Source organism: Sciurus carolinensis, chromosome 10, assembly GCF_902686445.1.
Source record: "Sciurus carolinensis chromosome 10, mSciCar1.2, whole genome shotgun sequence".
NCBI lineage: Eukaryota > Metazoa > Chordata > Mammalia > Rodentia > Sciuridae > Sciurus > Sciurus carolinensis.
This window is the reverse complement of record NC_062222.1, coordinates 51,867,690-51,887,869: the sequence shown is the minus strand read 5'-3', so window position 1 is coordinate 51,887,869 and position 20,180 is coordinate 51,867,690. Positions and strand designations below refer to the sequence as shown.

The following is a 20,180-nucleotide window of genomic DNA, read 5'->3' as shown; positions in this document are numbered from 1 at the left end:
TTTCTGTCAATACGCCTAGTAATATATTTAAAGACAGGAAATTTTATTAAATTATTTCAGAGAAAATTTTTAACAATATGGATATTTCTACCAGGGACCAATTAGTACAACAGAACTCAGCCGTGGAATTTTGTACATGAAGGATTCAACAAAGAACATTGGTTATGCAGATACAGGATAGTGGAATAGTGGAAGAGTCAAAAAAAATTGGTTTTTGTACTAAGGATTGAGCCCCAGGTGCATAATAACGGAACCATATCCCCAGCCCTTTTTATTTTGAGACAGGTTCTCACTAAGTTGCTAAGAAGTTTGCAAAATTGCTGAGGTTGGCTTGTAATTTGTAGTCCTCCTGCCTCAGACTCCCAAGTTGCTGGGAGTGTGTCATCACACTGGACTTGGAAGAGTCATAAATTGATGCTAAAAAAACTCAGAGATTTAGTTACTGTAGGAAGGAATTATCATTCCTATGGTTGAGCAGACAGAAGGGAGGAGAATGAGGAAACTGCATAGACCACCTAGACAAAGCTTCAGTAGCTGGTCTTTTACCATGTGTCACCCTTTTCAGAAGCCCAAATCCTCTTTTGTATTTGAACTTCAGAGTAACAGAAATAAATCATAACAATTATTTCAATAGACCAACAATAACAACTTTTCAATCTGCCTGATAAAATGCAATTAGTCTTCATACAAATGAAGAACTCTCCTCAAAAACTAAAGATATAATCTCCCAACAGTCACTCTGTGAGGTAGAATAGAAGTTTTAGTTTAATCATAATCCAATCTTCATATTGCATAGTGAAAAAAGTATGTCACTGAAAATAGGAAGAAAGGGATATGAAATAATGGCTAACCATAAAGAATATGTAATAAGACAAGGAAATAATATCCACTGCTACTACCATTGTCTTTTCTGGAAGCAGTTATGAGGCCACAGTTGGTCTTTACAAATACCTCCTTCCACCCTTTGTCTTTATTTAAGAGATGTCCATTAAATGTTTTCATTTAAAACATTTAAAATCCAAGAGCTGCCCTAGAGAAACCCCAAATTTCTAGACAGTTTACTCTATATTGCTATTGGGTAGCAAAAATTAAATTTCTCCTTGGTAATCAGCCTTCCTTTACCCTGTGTGATGAGTTCATGGGGCTCTCAAGGGTAAATTCTTACTCTCAACTCCAAATTCAGAGGAACTACTGTTTGAAAGGTTTGAGTTATTTTGTTTCTTTAATATGTGTATTACTAGTTTTAAGAAATGAAAGGAGTATCTATAATCAAAGACATCCATCCAAGGACAAGATTTGAACTAATACATCCATACAGTCTTAGAAGTGTAAAACACTTTAAAAAAGAATTTGGGACAAGAACTCATTATGCATGTAACTCACAAAAGTATGCAAAAAAAATCCATACCTTATCAAAACAACCTTATTGTACAAGGTCGTTCATTCACTTTGGCTTGCATGATCTTTGGTCATAGGGTTACATTGCAATGTGGGGTTTATAGCCTTAACATCACACTATTCTAGTATGTGTGTACCTGCAAGATACAGTGTAGGGTTTGGTGCAGAAACATTGTTTTTACATTTCAGTGCAATGCAAAAGAAAATCTAATACTTATGAACATAAGATGAATAAGAAATAGAGGGTATTTTTCTCCACCATGTTAATGAAATGGAAGTGTGTAGTTTTGTTAGATCAGTGATGTGAGAAATAGAAAATCTGCATGATCTGACCTCCTAGGTTTTCTTTACATATAAAGAACCACATGAAAAAGGCATACTTTAAATGAAAGCACATGCTGGTTGGGATTTAGGGATTTGTTTGTTTGTTTTTTTAATTGCATTTTGAGCATAAATACTAAGAAACAAAAGCATTATGTAGAAAGCTAAGGAGACAATGGGACATTAAACGTAAAGGAACAAACACAGGAACAGCACTTCTTTTTTCAAAAACAATATTTAATTTTGTGAAAGGTGAGTTTCTTTTTTCATCAAATTTTCCTAACAGTCACTTCACTGTTAGGCAAGTCATGTAATTTTCCCCAAACTTATGAGTAGAATTATTTGACTGAATATCTAATAAATTGGAAGTATTTCCTAATTCTCATCATTGAAAAATGTTAGACACAAGCTCTACCAATAAGTACCCTTTGCATCCATTGTGGCAGTGGTTATACATGAAATGACTAGCTAGTATTGATAACATGTAAAATTTAGTTATTAAGATTATCATTTCTACTTTTCCATATATTTTAAAATTCCAAAATAAAATACTAAAGAAAAGTGAATAACCTTGAAATATGAGCCAAATATAAGACTACAGAAACACAAAGAGGCTGATGCCTAAGTAAAGAATTCAGTGAAAAATGGTGATGGGCATTTACAAAGTATGTTGAGCAACTGTGGGCTCTGGCACTCAGCAAACAAGGGACCTGGCCATGAAAAAAATTGTAACACTGTTTGCCTACCTTGTGCCTGGTACCACTTTCATTTAATTTTATAAAACAATTCATTGTACTTTCACACTTTATCTAAAACAAAAATAAACTTTTGACTACAGAATAGAAAGATTAGTTTTGAAGATTACAATTCTTCTAAAAATGTTGACCACAAAAATGCACAGTAGAAAAAGTAGGCCTCATTACTTCTTTGGGTATAACATCTTCCTTACAAATCATTACAACTATGATATTTTATTAGATGAAATAAGTTTGAATTCGTAAAACATTGTCCTTTAGAGAGACTGGGTAATTTCTCCTACTTATTGGAAAATTGATTGTTGCTGGTGGTTATTGGCTGCATCATTTAATGGGCAGAGAATACTGGTTCAGCTATTCCCTGTTATAACTAATCTTGGGTCATGAAAGGCAATGTATATTATAGAGTATTACTACTTAAGTTCTATTCATTTCCTTCAATTTTTAAATTTGAAATTCTCAAATATGTGCAAGCCCAGAGAATAAAAAAAATGAAATTTGATGTATTCATTACATAATTTTAATAATCTAAGAAAACACATCCAGGCCTCTTCTTATGTATAACCCATGCTTCACTGGTCCTGGGAGAATTCCTGTTGCTGGGTTGTTCATTGTCTCTAGGCATTTTCAGTGCCAGAGATTAGAAATGTATATTTTTAAATAAACTTTTCATATTAAAACAGTTTTATATTTAGAATAGTTTTGGATTTACAGATATATTGTGAAGGCAGTATAGTGAATTTTTATAACCCCCACACCCAGTAGTCCCAATTATGAATATTTTACATTAGTATTGTACATTTGCTATACCTAAGAACCAATTCTGATAAATTATTATTGACTAAGGGTCATATTTATTCAGATTTCATTACTTTTACCTACCATACTTTTTATATAATCAGACAGATTGATTATAAGATGATCACATGAGGGGCCTTTTTAGGGACAAAAATGATCTGTATCTTGATTGTGTTAATGTCAATATTCCGTTGTCATGATTTACTGAGATTTTACCACTGGGGGTATCTTGGTAAAGTATTTATGAGGTCTTTGTATTATTCCTCATGTCTGCCTATGAACTTACAATTGTCTCAAATTAAGATCATACGTGTTCGTGCCAAAAAAATAAAAGAAAATGGTAACTATGAAAGGTCATGAATATATTAATTATCTTGTTTGTTCTATTTGCAGTGTATATGCCTATTAAAAGTATGCCATCCATATCACTCCTGTCCATTAGAATGTCCCCCTATTCTTGCTTAACCTTCAGAGACAGTGGTTCTCTCAAATTCCAACCTGATGTGCACTGTGCCCAAGCTCCCTAGGGACAAAAAAAGAAGCGACAGGGAGATTGCACTACAGTTCACAGCTGCACAATTGATACACGAGGAAACACCTTCAGGAGAAAGCTGCTTGTTAACCTCATCCCGTAAAAGTGGAAGAGGTATCCCTTCTGTCAGATGCACAAATTTCACTGTTGAAACACAGAAATATGAAAAAAAAGACAATGATACTTCCAAATGATCATGACTCTAGCAACAGATTCTAAACATATCAAAGTGACTTAAGTGCCTAATAAAGAGTTCAAAGGAATGATTTTTAAAAAGTTCAATGAGAGGCAGGTGAATACAATAAACAAATGAAATTGGGAAGGCAATTAAAGTTATAAATAAGAAGAAATTCAGCAAAAAGAGAGCTTGAAAAACAACCAAATAGAAAACAGAAAATGAAGAACTCAATAGTGCGAAAATACACATGCACTTTCAGGTAAAAGCCACAAAAACAGGATAGAGCAAGTGAAAGAAAGAATATTGGAGCTTGAAGACAGGTCTTTCAAAACATCACATTCAGAAAGAAAAGAAAAAGAAGAGAACATTCAAGATCTTTGGAACATTGTTACAGTAAAATATCCACACCATTGGCATGTCTGAAGGAGAGGACATAAAGCTTAAGAGCACAGAAAATGTATACTGTGAAATAATGGCTAACAGCTTCCTAATTGTGGGAAGAACATGGCCATCCACATATAAAAGGTTTACAGAACCTCAAACAGACCTGACAAGAAAAGACTGTAACAGTCAAATCATCAAAAACATAAGACAAAGACAAATTTTTGAATACATAAGAGAAAAGTGGCAAGTCATATTTTGTGGAAATCCCATTATACTGACAGATTTTTTCAGGAGAAACTCTACAGGCCAGAAGGGAATGGAAAGACATATTTGAAGTCCTGAAGGAAAAAAAAAAAAAAAAAAAAAAAAAGCTTCCAACCAAAACCACAATGCCCCAAAAAACTATCCTTCAGAAATGAAGACAAAATAAAGACATTTCAATAATAGATATTACTGTGGGAATTCATGATCATCAGACCAGCTTTACAAAAAATGCTTATGAGAATCCTACATCCAGGATAAGAGAAAAAGAAAAAGAAAAAAAATAACCCTATCATACTGATAACATATGAAAGTATAAATCTGGGAAAGGAAGACTCCAGTATAATAATACTGAGGAATTTGATACCCCACTCTCACCAGTGAAAACAACAAAGAATTAAAAAATCAACAGAAACATCAGAGGTAAAGTGTACTATTGACAAAATGAACTTACCATTTTCAAAACATTCTATCCAATTGCTGCTGAATATACATTCTTTGCATCAGCTTATAGAACTTTCTAAGGAATTCACCACATATTAAGCGACAAAATAAGTCTTAACAGGTCCAAAACAATTTAAGTCATATACTGCATCTTTTCTGATCAAAATGGGATGAAACTATAGGTCAATAACAGAAGAAACTTAAGAAAATATACAAATACACAAGGACTGAACAACTCATTTTTGAACAAACATTAGATCTTGAACAAGTCAGAAGAGTAATTTAAAAATTCTTGAAACAAATGCAAATGTTCAAGGCAGCTTTACTGAAAAGTAAGTTTTTTAGTTTTATTTATTTTTAATTTTCAGAATGCATTTTGATTCATTATACACAAATGGGTACAGCTTTTCGTTGCTATGGCTGTACATGATGTAGATTCATGCCATTCATGTAATCACACATGTACATAGGGTAATGATATCTGTCTCAGTCCACTATCTTTCCTTCCCTCACCCCCTCCCCCACTCATTTCCTTCTACACAATCCAAATTTCTTCCATTCTTCTCTTACCTCCCCCCCCACATTATGTATCATCAACTACTACCAGAGAAAACATTTGACCTTTGGTGTTTTGGGATTGACTTATTTCACTTAGCATGATATTCTCCAATTCCATCTATTTACCTGCAAATGCCATAATTTTTTCTTCTTTATGGCTCAATAATATTCTATTGTGTATACATACCACAGTCTCGTTATCTATTCATCTAGAGAAGGGCATCCAGGTTGGTTGCACAATCTAATTATTGTGAATTGACCTGCTATAAACATTGATGTGGCTGTGTTACTGTAGTATGCTGATTTTAAGTCCTTTGGTTATAAAACAAGGAATGGGATAACTGGGTCAAATGGTGGTTCCATTCCAAGTTTTCTGAGGAATCTCCTTACTGTTTTCCAGAGTGGCTGCACCAATTTGCAACTCTACCAGCAATGTACAAGTGTACCATTTTCCCCGCATCCATGCCAAAACCTATTATTGCTTGTGTTCTTGATAATAGCCATTATAACTGGAGTGAGATAAAATCTTAGTTTTAATTTGCATTTCCCTAATTACTAGAAATGTTGAACACTTTTTCAAATATTTGTTGATCACCTATATATCTTCTTCTGTTAAATGTCTGCCCAGTTCCATAGCCTATTTATTGATTGGGTTCTTTGTATTTTTGGTGTAAATTTTTTTAAGTTCTTTATAAATTTTGGAGATTAGTGCTCTATCTGAAGTGCATCTGGAAAAGATTTTCTCCCACTCTGTAAGCTCTCTTTCCACATTATTGATTTTTTCCTTTGCTGAGAAAAAGTTTTTTAGTTTGAATTTTTTCCATTTATTGATTCTTGCCTTCATTTCTTATTCTCTGAGAGTCTTATTAAGGAAGTCTGGTCCTAAACAAGCAATGAGTACCTACATTTAAAAAAAAATTGCAGTTCTTGCTTCAGCAGTGCATATATTAAAATTGGAACAATCAGAAATAAATTAGCATGGCCCCTTTGCAAGGATGACATGCAAATTCATGAAGTGTTCCATATTTTTAATAGAAAATCTTAAAGACATTGATAAATTTCTAGAGACATATGATTTACCCAAACTGAATCAGGAGGACATACACAATTTAACAGAATAAAAGACACAGAAAAGCCCACATAAATACAGTTATCTTATACTAGGCAAAGGTGCCAAAAACATTCATTTATGAAAAGATAGCCTCTTCAACAAATGGTGCTGGGAAAACTGGAAATCCATATGTAACAAAATGAAATTAAACCTCTGTATCTCACCCTGCACAAAATTCAAAAGTGGATCAAGGACCTAGGAACTGGACCAGAGACCCCGTTCCTAATAGAAGAAAGAGCAGGCCCAAATCTTTATTATGTCAGCTTAGGACCTGACTTCCTTAACAAGACTCTAAAGTGCAAGAAATAAAATCTAGAATCAATAAATGTGATGGATTCATACTAAAAAACTTCTTCTCATCAAAGGAAACAATAACATGAAGAGAAAGCCTATAGAGTAGAAGAAAATCTTTACTACATGCACATCAGATTGACCACTAATCTCCAGGATATATAAAAATTCAAAAAACTTAACACCAAAAAAAACAAATAACCCAATCAGAAAATGAACTAAGGAACTGAACAGACACTTCACAGAAGAAGAAATATAATCAATCAACAAATATATGAAAAAATATTCAACATCTCTACCAATTAGAGAAATGCAAATCAAAACTCCCTAAGCTTTCATCTCACTCCAGTCAGAATGGCAATATCAAAAATACAAGAAACAATAAGTATTGGTGAGGATGTGGGGGAAACATTACTCTCATATATTGCTAGTGGGAGTGAAAATTTGTGCAAGCACTCTGGAAGGCAGTGTGAATTTTCTATGGAGATTCCTCAGAAAACTTGGAATGGAACCACCATTTGGCCCAGTTATGCCACTTCTTGGTTTATACCCAAAGGACATAAAATCAGTGATGCAGTCACATCAATGTTTATAGCAGCTCAATTCACAATAGCTGAACTGTAGAACCAAACTAGATGCCCTTCAGTAGATGAATGGATAAAGAAACTGTGGTGTACATACACAATGGAATATTACTCAGCCTTAAAGGAGAATAAAATTATGGCATTTGCAGATAAATGGATGGAATTGGAGAATATCATGCTAAGTGAAATAAGCCAATACCAGAAAAACTAAAGACAAAATGTTTTCCCTAACATGTGGATGCTGATTTCATAATGGGAGGGTGGGCAAAGAAAGTATGGAGGAAATCTAGATTGTGCAGAGGAGAGTAAGGAGAGGGGAGGCAGTATGGGGATTGGAAGGATGGTGGAATGAGACAGATATTATTTACCCTATATACATGTAAGATTATATGAATGGTGTGACTCTGCATTGTTTATAACCAGAAAAATGAAAAGTTGTGCTCCATTCATATACAATGAATCAAAACGCATTCTGCTGTCATGTATAAGTCATTAGAACTAATAAAAGAAAATAATGACAAATGAAATCTTCAAGAAAATAGAGCAATAACAACTACAAAGTCCAAACAAATAACCAACAACAAAGCAAGTCATAGAATATAAGAAAGAATATAAGAAAAAACCCAAGAAATCCAGTATTCAATTAATAAAATTTCCAAAAGTAAAGAACTAAGAAAGTGCAAAGGAAATAATTATCAAAGACACAATATAAAGAAAATTTCTCAGAATTAAAGAACATGGGTCTACATGTTTCACTACAATATCTAATTTCCATAACCACAAATGAAGCAATAGGGCACACCACTATGAAATTTCAGAATACTACAAATGAAGAGAAGATTCTTAAACCCTGAGAGAGAAAGGGGGGAGCAGGGATGGAGTAAGGATAGTAAATGCAAGTTCAGAAGGAGAGTGTCATCAGACTACATGACATGTGTCTAGAAAGTAATGTAGTACTGCTCTCAAATTTTTGAGGAAAAATTTTAGAATAGAATTCTGTACCCAAACTGTTCATCAGATATAAGGAAAAGCACTAAAGGTATCACAAATATGTAAGTCTCAAAAAATGTATCTTCCTTTCACTGTTTCTTAAGATATTATTTGATGCTACTCCATCTAAACAAAAAAAAATACATTTTCAAAAAAGTAAACTAATAATGCCTCTCAAGGACTTAGAAAAGTAAGAACAAACCCAATCCCTAAATTAGTAGAAGGAAAAGAATAAAAAAAATATCAGAGCAGAAAGAAATGGAACAGTCTATATAAACAATATAAAATAGTAAAGATTAATGAAACAATGAATTGGTTCATTGAAAAGATAAACAAAATTCAACCAATCTTCTAGCTAGACAAACCAAAACAAAAAACAAAAAAACAGGCAGAGCCAAATAAATAAAATTAGAGATGAAAGATGAAAAGGTAGATGTTACAATGTAACCAATACCACAGAAATACAAAGTATCCTGATGATTATTTTAAAAACCTCTATGTTAAAAACTTGGAATGTCTAGAAGAAATGGACGAAGTTCTAGATGCATATGACCTAACCACATTGAAATAAGAAGATATTTTTAAAAATCTGAATAAACAAAAATCAAGTAATGAGATTGAACCTGTAATGAAAACCCTGCTCCCCACAAAAAAAAAAAAAAAAAAAAAAATCCAGGATTGGATGAGTACTTCTCAAGTTACTACATAAAGTTAAAAAGGAAGGAAATCCAGACTTATTCAGAAAGTCAGCCTTACCCTGATACCAAAACCTGACAAGAATAAAACAACAACAAAAGAAAATTATAGACTAATATCTTTGATGAACACAGATTCAAAAATCCTCAACAAAGCTGAATTCAGCAGCACATTAAAAATTTCACACACCATGATCAAGTTGGTTCATCTCATGGACACAAGGATGTTACTATATGCAAATGAGTAAATATAATATATCACATCTGCAGAATGACATACAAAAATGATATGATCACTTCAATAGATGCAGAACAAACATATGATAAAATTCAGCATCCCCTCATCATAAAGGTTCTGTTATGGTTTAGATGTGAGGTGTTCCCCTAAAGCTCATGTGTGAGATAATGCAAGAAGGTAATAGGAGAAATGATTGGGTTATGAGAGCCTTAACCCAATCAGTGAATTAATCCCCTGATGAGATTAACTGAGTAGTGACTGAAGGCATAGAGGGTATGACTGAAGGATGTAGGCACTGGGGCCATGCCTTTGGGGTACATATTTTATATCTGGTAGTGGAGTCTCTCTCTCCCTCTGCTTTCTGATCATCATGTGAGCTGCTTCCTTTTGCCACACTCTCCATCATGATGTCCAGTCTTACCTTAAGCCCCAAGGAATAGAGCTGGCCTTCTATTGACTGAGACCTCTGAAACCATGAACCCCCAAATAAACTTTTACTCCTCTAAACTTGTTCTTGACAGGTATTTTAGTCATAGCAATGAAAAAGCTACCTAAAACAGGTCCTGAACAAATACAGAAGGTATAGAAGGTATAGAAGGATCATAGGTATAGAAGGATCACAAATACAGAAGGATCATAACTCAACATAATAAAGGCTATATAGGACACACTGATAGCCAGCCTCATGCTGAAGGGCAAAAAACTGAAAACAGATCACGAAAAAGACAAGGGGGTCCACTCTCACTACTGTTAATCAATATAGTACTAGAAATCTTAGCCAAAGTAATTAGGCAAGAGAAAGAGATAGTAGGCATGTCAATAGCAAAGGAGGAAGACAAATCATCTGTCTTCAGATGATATAATTCTGTAGATAGAAACACCTGAGGACTCCACCAAAAGACTATTAAAACTGATAAACAAATGCAATAAAGTGTCAGGATACAGAAATTAGTATATTTTCTGAATACCAAAAATGAATGTACTGAGAAAGAAATCACAAAAGAAAACCCATTAACACTAGCCACAAAAAAGTAAAATACTTAGGGATAAGCTTAATTAAGGAAGTGAAAGACTTTTACAATGAAAATGATAAAACACTGAATAATTCACATACAATTATATAACAATAGTTCTGTTTTCCATGAGTTTATAAATTTACTTCAATTAAATTTATAGATAATGAAAAATAACAATACTCTCCAGATGTGTGCATTTTCACAGCATAATTTTGCTTCCTTTTTTGCAATGCTGGGATCTAACCCAGGTGTCGTGCATGCTAAGCAAGCACTGTACAACTGAGCCACATCCCCAGCCCCACAGTATAATGTATTTAATACCATTTCTTATTCCAAGTATACTCTGGTTCCTGTACAATTTTCTTGACCTTGTAATTGTTCCTAATAAATATTAAAATGAGATTTTTACCTAGGAAATATCTAAATTTATTATAATCCAATGTTTATGAATAGGGTTCAATAAGAATACAAATCTTTCTTCATTGAACTCTTGGGAATCATAAAAACATGTATCATTTTATTTAAAAAATATTACTAAAACTTACCCTAAAGTAGTAGAACAATTCTACTTAGGGAACATATCTCTTTAGTAAGAACTATTTGAAATAAGTAAAAAATAAATCTACCAACTAAATGCAAATATATATTTTCTAAATAAAGCCTCATGGCCTTAAGCAGTGTGCAAGGCATCATGATACACATGCCTGATTAATGCCAGTAATATAATCTGCCGCAGTTTGAAACCAGTCATTGCCTAAGGACCATTGTCCGTGTTTCTTGCTGGAATAGCTGACTTTTAAATTCCCATGGGTGAATTCGCATGAGTCTCTGATGAATTTTTTTTTCATTTTTATATATTAACAATGTTGCTTAAAATACTTAAAGAATTTTCCTGACCTACAAAATTTCTGAGGGAATATGCCGATTATCACAGTTTTGAAATGAATACACACCAATTAGCAAATAAGTATCAATATCCCTTATTCCACAAAATCTATTTAGCTTGCCAAATTGTTCTTGATTCAGTCCAAATTGCTCAATATTTCAAACACTATTTAACTTATAACCCTTTGTTCTCTTCTTTATATCACCAGATTAATGTCAATTCTCTAATTTTCCAAGATTCCATTTTTCTTTTAACAGTATAGGGAGTTGAATTTAAATATCACAGTGGATTGGTGTAAAATAAGTTTAGGTGGTATTTTGTCTTGAATCTCTCAAGTTCATATTAATTCACTAATTAATTTATTCATTTATTGATTCAGTATAAGTTTGGAAAAGATATTAGAATATGGACTTTAGAATCAGACTGGTCCAGATTCAAATGTCTTTGCTTACGTTCTTAAACTCTCTAAACTTCAATCCCCTACTATAATGTGCCATTTTACCTATTACAGAATTTCACATTATTATTTTTTGAAATCAAGAGGCATCTGACAGTGATGCCAATTGAGTGGTTGACATCCACCTATCATAGTTTTGACATATTGACTATTACTCAAAGGCATGAAAATAACCAAACATAGAAAGTACCTGAACTGCTACTTCATTTGAGTCATTTACATCAATATCAGCACATGCCGTCAAAACAATTTTACTTAAATTTGAATCCCTAATTATTATTTAAAATATCCTCAAAATGATAACACAATAATTCAGCACTGAAATGAGCTGTGCTTGTATGTATATTGAGTAACAACTGTCACACTTCAGGAGAGGTATTTAAAGGAAGCAAAAATGGGCAGAAATCTTGAAATATATCATATAATTTTGAAAGATAAGTAAGCTTATTGTGGCTGATTTAAGCATTATGAAGAACTATCACTGAGTTGTTAATATCAATCTGCTCAAATTTCCTGTTGAATTTTCAAATGCAGCATTTAAATTTCAGGAAAGCATAGCTTAATTAATAAACACCGTTTAGCAGTCTGACAATATAGAAAATGAAATTTAAAAAACTGTTTTACATATGTTTTTGAGTTTTGGTGTTAATCTGTGGTGCACACCTGTAATCCCAGTGGCTTGGGAGGCTCAAGCAGGAGGATGGTGATTCAAAGCCAGCCTCAACAAAAGCAAGACACTAAGCAATTCAGTGAGGCCTGTCTCTAAATAAAATAGAAAAAAGACCTGGGCATGTGGCTCAGTAGTTGGGTGCTCCTGAGTTCAAACTTTGATATCCCTCACTCCAAAAAAAATCTCAGGTGAAAAGTTCATAGCTATGTGCTTATAAGAAAGTTATATGCTGTGCTATGTTACATAATTGTTTTCTTTTCATCCCTAATATCTGTACAAATTGATGAAGCATCACATAATTGATGGATTTTAGCATCACTGAAATATGGTATCATCTATCTCAAGAATTATTGTTAAGAATTATATTTCATGGGAATGAAGTCAAAGGAAACCCCCAATAAACATTAGCTAGATATGAGTTACTCCACTGATACAAAAGAATTTTATTTTCCTTCTAATAACAGAGTCTGACATCTGCCTTCACATCACGGCCCCTGTAGCAACCTCTCCCTAAAGGTATTCCCCTCTCCCTTCCTGACACACCGTGGGTGGAGCATATATCAGCACAGGGAGGGGCAAACAGTTTGAACAAAACCTCTCCCCAAAGCTTCCTTCCTGTAGTCCCCCCAGACTATGAGATATGCCACTAGACATCTTTGTTTATTCTTGAAAATCGCTAACTTAACCTTATCAATAAAATTTGTTTTCCTTTTCTCTGTAAAAAAAAAAAAAAAAAAAAAAACAGAGAGGAGTCTGATAGTAGAAACAACCACATGATTAAGGTCAATCTCTTGGGGTTATGACATTTATATGCAGGAGACTTATTAGTGGGTAATCTGGTTACAACTGTGAAGCAGCAATGGACAGATGGTGAAACTAAACTAACTACAATGCAGCTACAACAGCAAACACAATCAATACCCCAGAGAGTTCTGAAGTTTGGATGCTCCTTCAGAGTTATACCCAGTTGGAGTCAATGGGCTAGACCTCTGTACTCCTGCATCAATCAGTTATTAGATGTGGGGTTTCCTGAGGAAGAGGACAAGGCAGTTCATTTATCTGAGCAATTCTCAGTTGCAAGTCATCAATTGGCAAACATTCCTGCAGCTGGGAGAATAAGTGTCTCAGTCATGAAGAGCTATCAGGATAACATACCACAGCATCTGTTGTGCACATTCACAGATAACAATGTAATGAGATTCACTAACATGGGGGTATGAGCAAAGAATGCACTGTGAAAACCCAAAAGAAACACAGGTGAATCAATCAAAGAGTACAAAATTTAAGTCATACTAAATGAACGACTACTAGGGATCTCCTGTGAAGCAAATTTCCTATAGTTAACATTACTATATTCTATGCTAATGAAGAAGGTACATTTTATGTTATATGTTCTTATCACAAAATGATAATAATAAAGAGGGCAGGAGAAAACTTTTGGAGACTATAGGTATGTTTATTACATAGTTTGTAGCAATGATTTCATGAGTACATATTACCTTCAATTTCACTAGGTTGTATATACTAAACATGTAGTTTTTGTATGTCAATAGTACCTCAATAAGGTAGTTAAAAATTACTGATATATTGAATGGAAAAGGAAAGTTTCATTGTGAAGCTAATATATAAAGTTGATTTTGAGTCCAGGATTAGAGAATGGGTTCCAATTAGAAGGATTAGGTCACATATTGAAAGGTAAAATAGGAGTGAAAAGGCTTAGGTTTTCAAAAGATCATCAACATTGTTTGCATGATTATGACACCTTCCAAATTTCCTATTTCTGTGAAAATGCTTGTGATCAACCTATAATATAAGTATTAACAACCTATTCTCTCTTCTTAAAATGCAACATTATCTTCTCATGCCCTCGGACCTCCTTGTTAGCAGGCCTTCAGACTCAATTAAATTAATGGTTCCTCAGCTTGCATATATCATTCTGTGGAGCATCTCAACTCTCATAATTGTGTGAACCAATTCTTATTCTTATTCTTATTCAATATATAAAAAATAAAATTTATATATATATATAAATTTATATAAATTATTATATATATAAATTATATATATTTATACATTATATATATAAATCCACTCTCATGAGTACATTGATCCTATTTCTCTGGAGGTCCTCAGTTAATATACCCATCATGATAATAACTATGAAAAAATTGGGGTAGAGTAGAACCTCCTCATCTTGATAAATAGCATTACAAAAGCCTATAGCTAGCATTACATTTAATGGTAAAAGACTTAATGATATCCTCCTAATTTCAGGGCAAAGGTAAGAATGTCTGCTGTCATCATGCTTAGACACAGTAATTGAAGTTCTAGCCTTTGTAATGGCAAAAAATTGAAGTAAAAAGCATATAGACATATATAAAAAAGGACAAAACTAAAACTTGTCCTATTTGCAGATGACACAATGAGCTATATAAAAAATTCCAATCTATAATAACAATAACAGTAATAATAATAATAGCATAGCAAATTATAAAGAACACAGGACACAAGATCAATATACAAAAATTAATCTGATTTTTACTCTCAATGACTTCATGAAAACTAAAATTTAAAATGATGTTATTTATAAGCACTAAAGAAGTAAAATATTTATGTATAAGTCTACCATAATATGTATAGTACTTGCTTGCTAAAAACTACAAAATATTATTGAAAACAATCAAAGATCTAAATAAACAGACCTATCATATTTATGGATTGAAAAATTAAACAGTAAAGATGTCAACTTTGTCAAATTGTTCTGTAGATTTAATGTAATTTGTATCAAAATCTTTGAAAGGTTTTCTTGGACACAAATAAATTTATTCTATAATTTTATGTTTAGGCAAAGAAATTAGAATGACTAAAATAATTTCCATAAGAGAATACAGTGGGAGGAAGCACTTTACTGTAATTTAAAATCTATCATATGGTTATGGAAATTAGGACTGCATGGTATTGCAGTTACACACAGGATAGAGAACCTAGAAATAACTATGTTCAATTAAATTTTTACAAAGTTGCTAAGGGAACTTAATAGAGAAAGGTAACCCTTTTAACAAATGGTGCTGGAACTATTGGATATTGATAGATTTTAAAAATAAAGATTGACTTAAACAGTACATTTTTTATAAAAAAACTAACTCAAATAGAATATCGATTTCAATGTAAATATAAAAATTATTATATTTTCAGAAGAATACATAGAATATTTGAGACTTGAACCTTAGTACAGAAATTTAGACATGACATCAACAACATGAGGTAGGAAAGAAAAAAACTGACAATTTAGACTACATAAAAATAAGAACTCGTTCTGATCTTATTAAAAGAACTAAATGATCATCAGCATAGTAGAAATATTTGCAAATAATGTAATTATAGGCTCTAAATTATGTAAAGAAATCCAAAAATTTGTAGTTTAAAGAATCCAATTTAAAAATATACAAGGACATGAAAAGATCTTCACCAAAAAGAATATATAATAAGCACATAAAAAGACATCACTAACCAATGGAGAAAGTGGAATTAAGATCATAGCCATCTATTACCATGCACACATTAAAGTAGCTAGGATTGTTTTTTAAAGTTAAAATATCAAATGTCATCAAGAATTTGGAGATGGGAATATTTTGCTGATAAAAAGTAATATGCTGCAGTCACTCTGTAAGATAGGTTCATTACTTTCTTATAAACTTCTACTTTTCATATAATCCACTAAATTCTCTTATCTTAAGAATATGAAAGCTTAAGTCTACATGAAAAGGTGTACACATCTGTTCATGGCAGCTTTATATGTTAAACAAAATCTCCTATAATATATAAATGTTAAGAAAATTGAATAATTCTATAACATGGACTATTATTTAGCAGTAAGTAGGAATGAGCTACTAAAACTTGCAATAACTTCAATGGATCAAAAAGCAGATCTTTGCAGTGATGAAATAGCTCTGAAACTTAATTGTGGTATAGGTTATACATGGTTAAAATAATAATAAATTCAGTCCCTTTGCCCATTACTGATTGGGTTATTTGGGGTTTTTTTTTGGGGGGGTTGAGTTCTTCATGTATGGAAATTAATTCTCTATCTGAGGCTGGTGGCAAAGGTTAACTTCCATTTTATAGGATCTCTCTTCATGTTCTTAATTGTTTCCTTTTCTGTGAAGAAGCTTTTTATTTAATGCCATCCTATTTTTTGATTATTGATTTTACTTCTTGTGCTTTAGGGGTCTTATTAAAGAAGTCAGTTCCTGTGTCTATATGTTGGAGGGTTGGGCCTACTTTTTCTTCTAGTATGTGCAGGGTTTCTGGTCTAATATCTAGGTCTGTAATTCACTTTGAGCTGAGTTTTGTGCAGGGTGAGAGGTAGGGGTTAAATTTCATTCTACTACATATGGATTTCCAGTTTTCCCAGCACCACTTGTTGAAGAAACTATCTTTTCTCCAATGCATATTATTGGTGACTTTGTCTAGTATGATGTAACTGTACTTTTGTGGGTTTGCCTCTGGTTCTTCTATTTTGTTCCATTGGTCTTCTTGCCTGTTTTGGTGCCAATACCATGCTGTTTTTGTTACCATATCAATAAATGGGCAGAAGAGCTGAACAGATACTTCCCAGAAGAAGAAATACAAAAGGTTAACAAAGAGAAGGAGAGAGAAGATTCAAATTACTAAAATTCATGATGAAAAAGGAAATATCACGACAGACACCACTGAGATACAGAACATAATGAGAAGCTACCAAAATAGAAACTACTGAAGACATTGACAAATTTCTAGAGACATATACTCCTCCCATACTGAACCAGGAGGACATACACGATTTAAACAGATCATATCAAGCAATGAAATAGAAGAAGCCATTAAAAATCTACCATCCAAGAAAAACCCAGGACCAGACAGATTCTCAGTCGAGTTCTATAAGACCTTCAAATAAGAACTCATTCCAATACTTCTCAAAGTATTCCAGGAAAAGGAGGGTACCCTACCAAACTCATTCTATGAAGCTAATATCACCCTCATACCCAAACCAGGAAAAGACACATCAAGGAAAGAAAATTTTAGACCAATTTCCTTGATGAATATAGATGCAAAGATCCTTAACAAAATATTGGCAAACCATATCCAAAAACATATTAAGAAAATTGTGCACCAGGATCAAGTGGGGTTCATCCCTGGAATGCAAGGATGGTTCAACAGTCGTAAATCAATAAATGCAATCCATCATGTCATAGACATAAGGATAAGAATCATATGGTTATTTCAAGTGATGCAGAAAAAGTGTTCAACAAATTACAACACCCCTTCATGCTCAAAACACTAGAAAAAATAGGGATAGTAGGAACATACCTGAACATTTTAAAGGCTATTTATGCTAAGCCCATGGCCAACATCATTCTTAATGGAGAAAAACTGAAACCATTCCCTTTAAAAATGGGAACAAGACAGGGATGTCCTCTTTCACCACTTCTATTCAACATTGTCCTTGAAACTCTAGCCAGAGCAATTAGGCAGACTAAAGAAATTAAAGGGATACGAATAGGAAAAGAGGAACTTAAGCTGTCACTATTTGCTGATGACATGATTCTATATTTAGAGGATCCAAAAACCTCCTCCAGAAAACTTCTAGACCTCATCAATTAATTCAGCAAAATAGCAGGCTATAAAATCAACATGCATAAATCTAAAGCATTTTTATATGCAAGCGATGAAACAGCTGAAAGGGAAATGAGGAAAACAACTCCATTTGCAATAACCTCAAAAAAAAAAAAAAAAAAACTTGGGCATCAATCTAACCAAAAAGGTAAAAGATCTCTACAATGAAAACTACAAAACATTGAAGAAAGAAATTAAGGAAGACATTAGAAGATGGAAAGATCTCCCATGTTCTTGGAAAGGCTGAATTAATATTGTCAAAATGACCATACTATCAAAAGTGCTATACAGATTCAATGCAATTCCAATTAAAATCCCAATGATGTACCTTACAGAAATAGAGCAAGCAATCATGAAATTCATCAGGAAGAATAAGAAACCCAGAATAGCGAAAGCAATCCTTCACAGGAAGAATGAAATAGGGGGTATCACAATACCAGAACTTCAACTATACTACAAAGCAATAGTAACAAAAACGGCATGGTATTGGTACCAAAATAGACAGGTAGATCAATGGTACAGAATAGAGGACACGGACACAAACCCAAATAAATACAATTTTCTCATATTAGACAAAGGGGCCAAAAATATGCAATAGAGAAAAGATAGCCCCTTCAACAAATGGTGCTGGTAAAACTAGAAATCCATATGCAACAGAATGAAACTAAACCCCTATCTCTCACCCTACACAAAACTCAACTCACAATGGATCAAGGACCTTGAAATCAGACCAGAGACCCTGCATCATATAGAAGAAAAAGTAGGTCCAAATCTTCACCTTGTTGGCTTAGGATCAGCCTTCCTTAACAGGACTCCCATAGCACAAGAAATAAAAGCAAGAACCAATAACTGGGATAGATTCAAAGTAAATAGCTTTCTCTCAGCAAAGGAAACTATCAGCAATGCGAAGAGAGAGCCTACAGAGTGGGAGAATATCTTTGCCACTCATACTTCAGATAGAGCACTAATTTCCGAATATATATAGAACTCAAAAAACTCTACACCAAGAATCCAAATAACCCAATCAACAAATGGGCTAAGGATATGAACAGACACTTCACAGAAGAAGATCTACAAGCAATCAGCAAAGATATGAAAAAATGTTCACCATCTTTAGTAATAAGAGAAATGCAAATCAAAACTACCCTAAGATTCCATCTCACCCCAATTAGAATGGCAATTATCAAGAATACAAACAACAATAGGTGTTGGAGAGGATGTGGGGAAAAAGGTACACTCATACATTGCTGATGGGACTGCAAATTAGTTCAGCCACTCTGGAAAACAGTGTGGAGATTCCTTAGAAAACTTGGAATGGACCTACCATTTGACCCAGTTATCCCACTCCTCGGCCTATACCCAAAGGACTTAAAATCAGCATACTACAGAGATACAACCACATCAATGTTCATAGCTGCTCAATTCACAATAGCCAGACTGTGGAACCAACCTAGATGTTCTTCAATTGATGAATGAATAAAGAAACTGTGGTATATATATACAATGGAATATTACTCAGCTATAAAGAATAATTAAATTATGGCATTTGCAGGCAAATGGATGAAATTGGAGAATATCATGTTAAGTGAGATAAGCCAATTTCAAAAATCCAAAAGACGAATGATCTCACTGATAAGCGGATGATGACACGTAATGGGGGGTGGGAAGGGGGCAAGAATGGAGGAAGGAGGGACTGTATAGAGTGAAAAGAGAGGTGGGAGGGGTGGGGGGGAAGGAAAAAAATAGCAGAATGAATCAAACATCATTACTTTATGTAAATGTATGAATATGCAAATGATATGCTGTTACTCCATGTACAAACAGAAACAACATGTATCCCATTTGTTTACAATAAAAATAAATTTAAAAAAAGAGACTAAATATTCATAAAAAAAAAAGAATACAAGTAACTATATATGTTGGCAAGGATGTGAGAGAGAAAGTTGCACTCATACGTT

The 20,180-nt window shown here is 33.3% G+C and overlaps 1 non-coding gene across 1 annotated transcript; it reads left to right on the top strand.

The window, feature by feature from the left end:
• The first annotated feature begins 6,552 nt into the window (after window positions 1–6,552).
• Window positions 6,553–6,659, top strand: LOC124995222 (U6 spliceosomal RNA). Its single transcript, XR_007110688.1, has one exon. It is a non-coding gene; the product is annotated as a U6 spliceosomal RNA (small nuclear RNA).
• The last annotated feature ends 13,521 nt before the right edge of the window (window positions 6,660–20,180 follow it).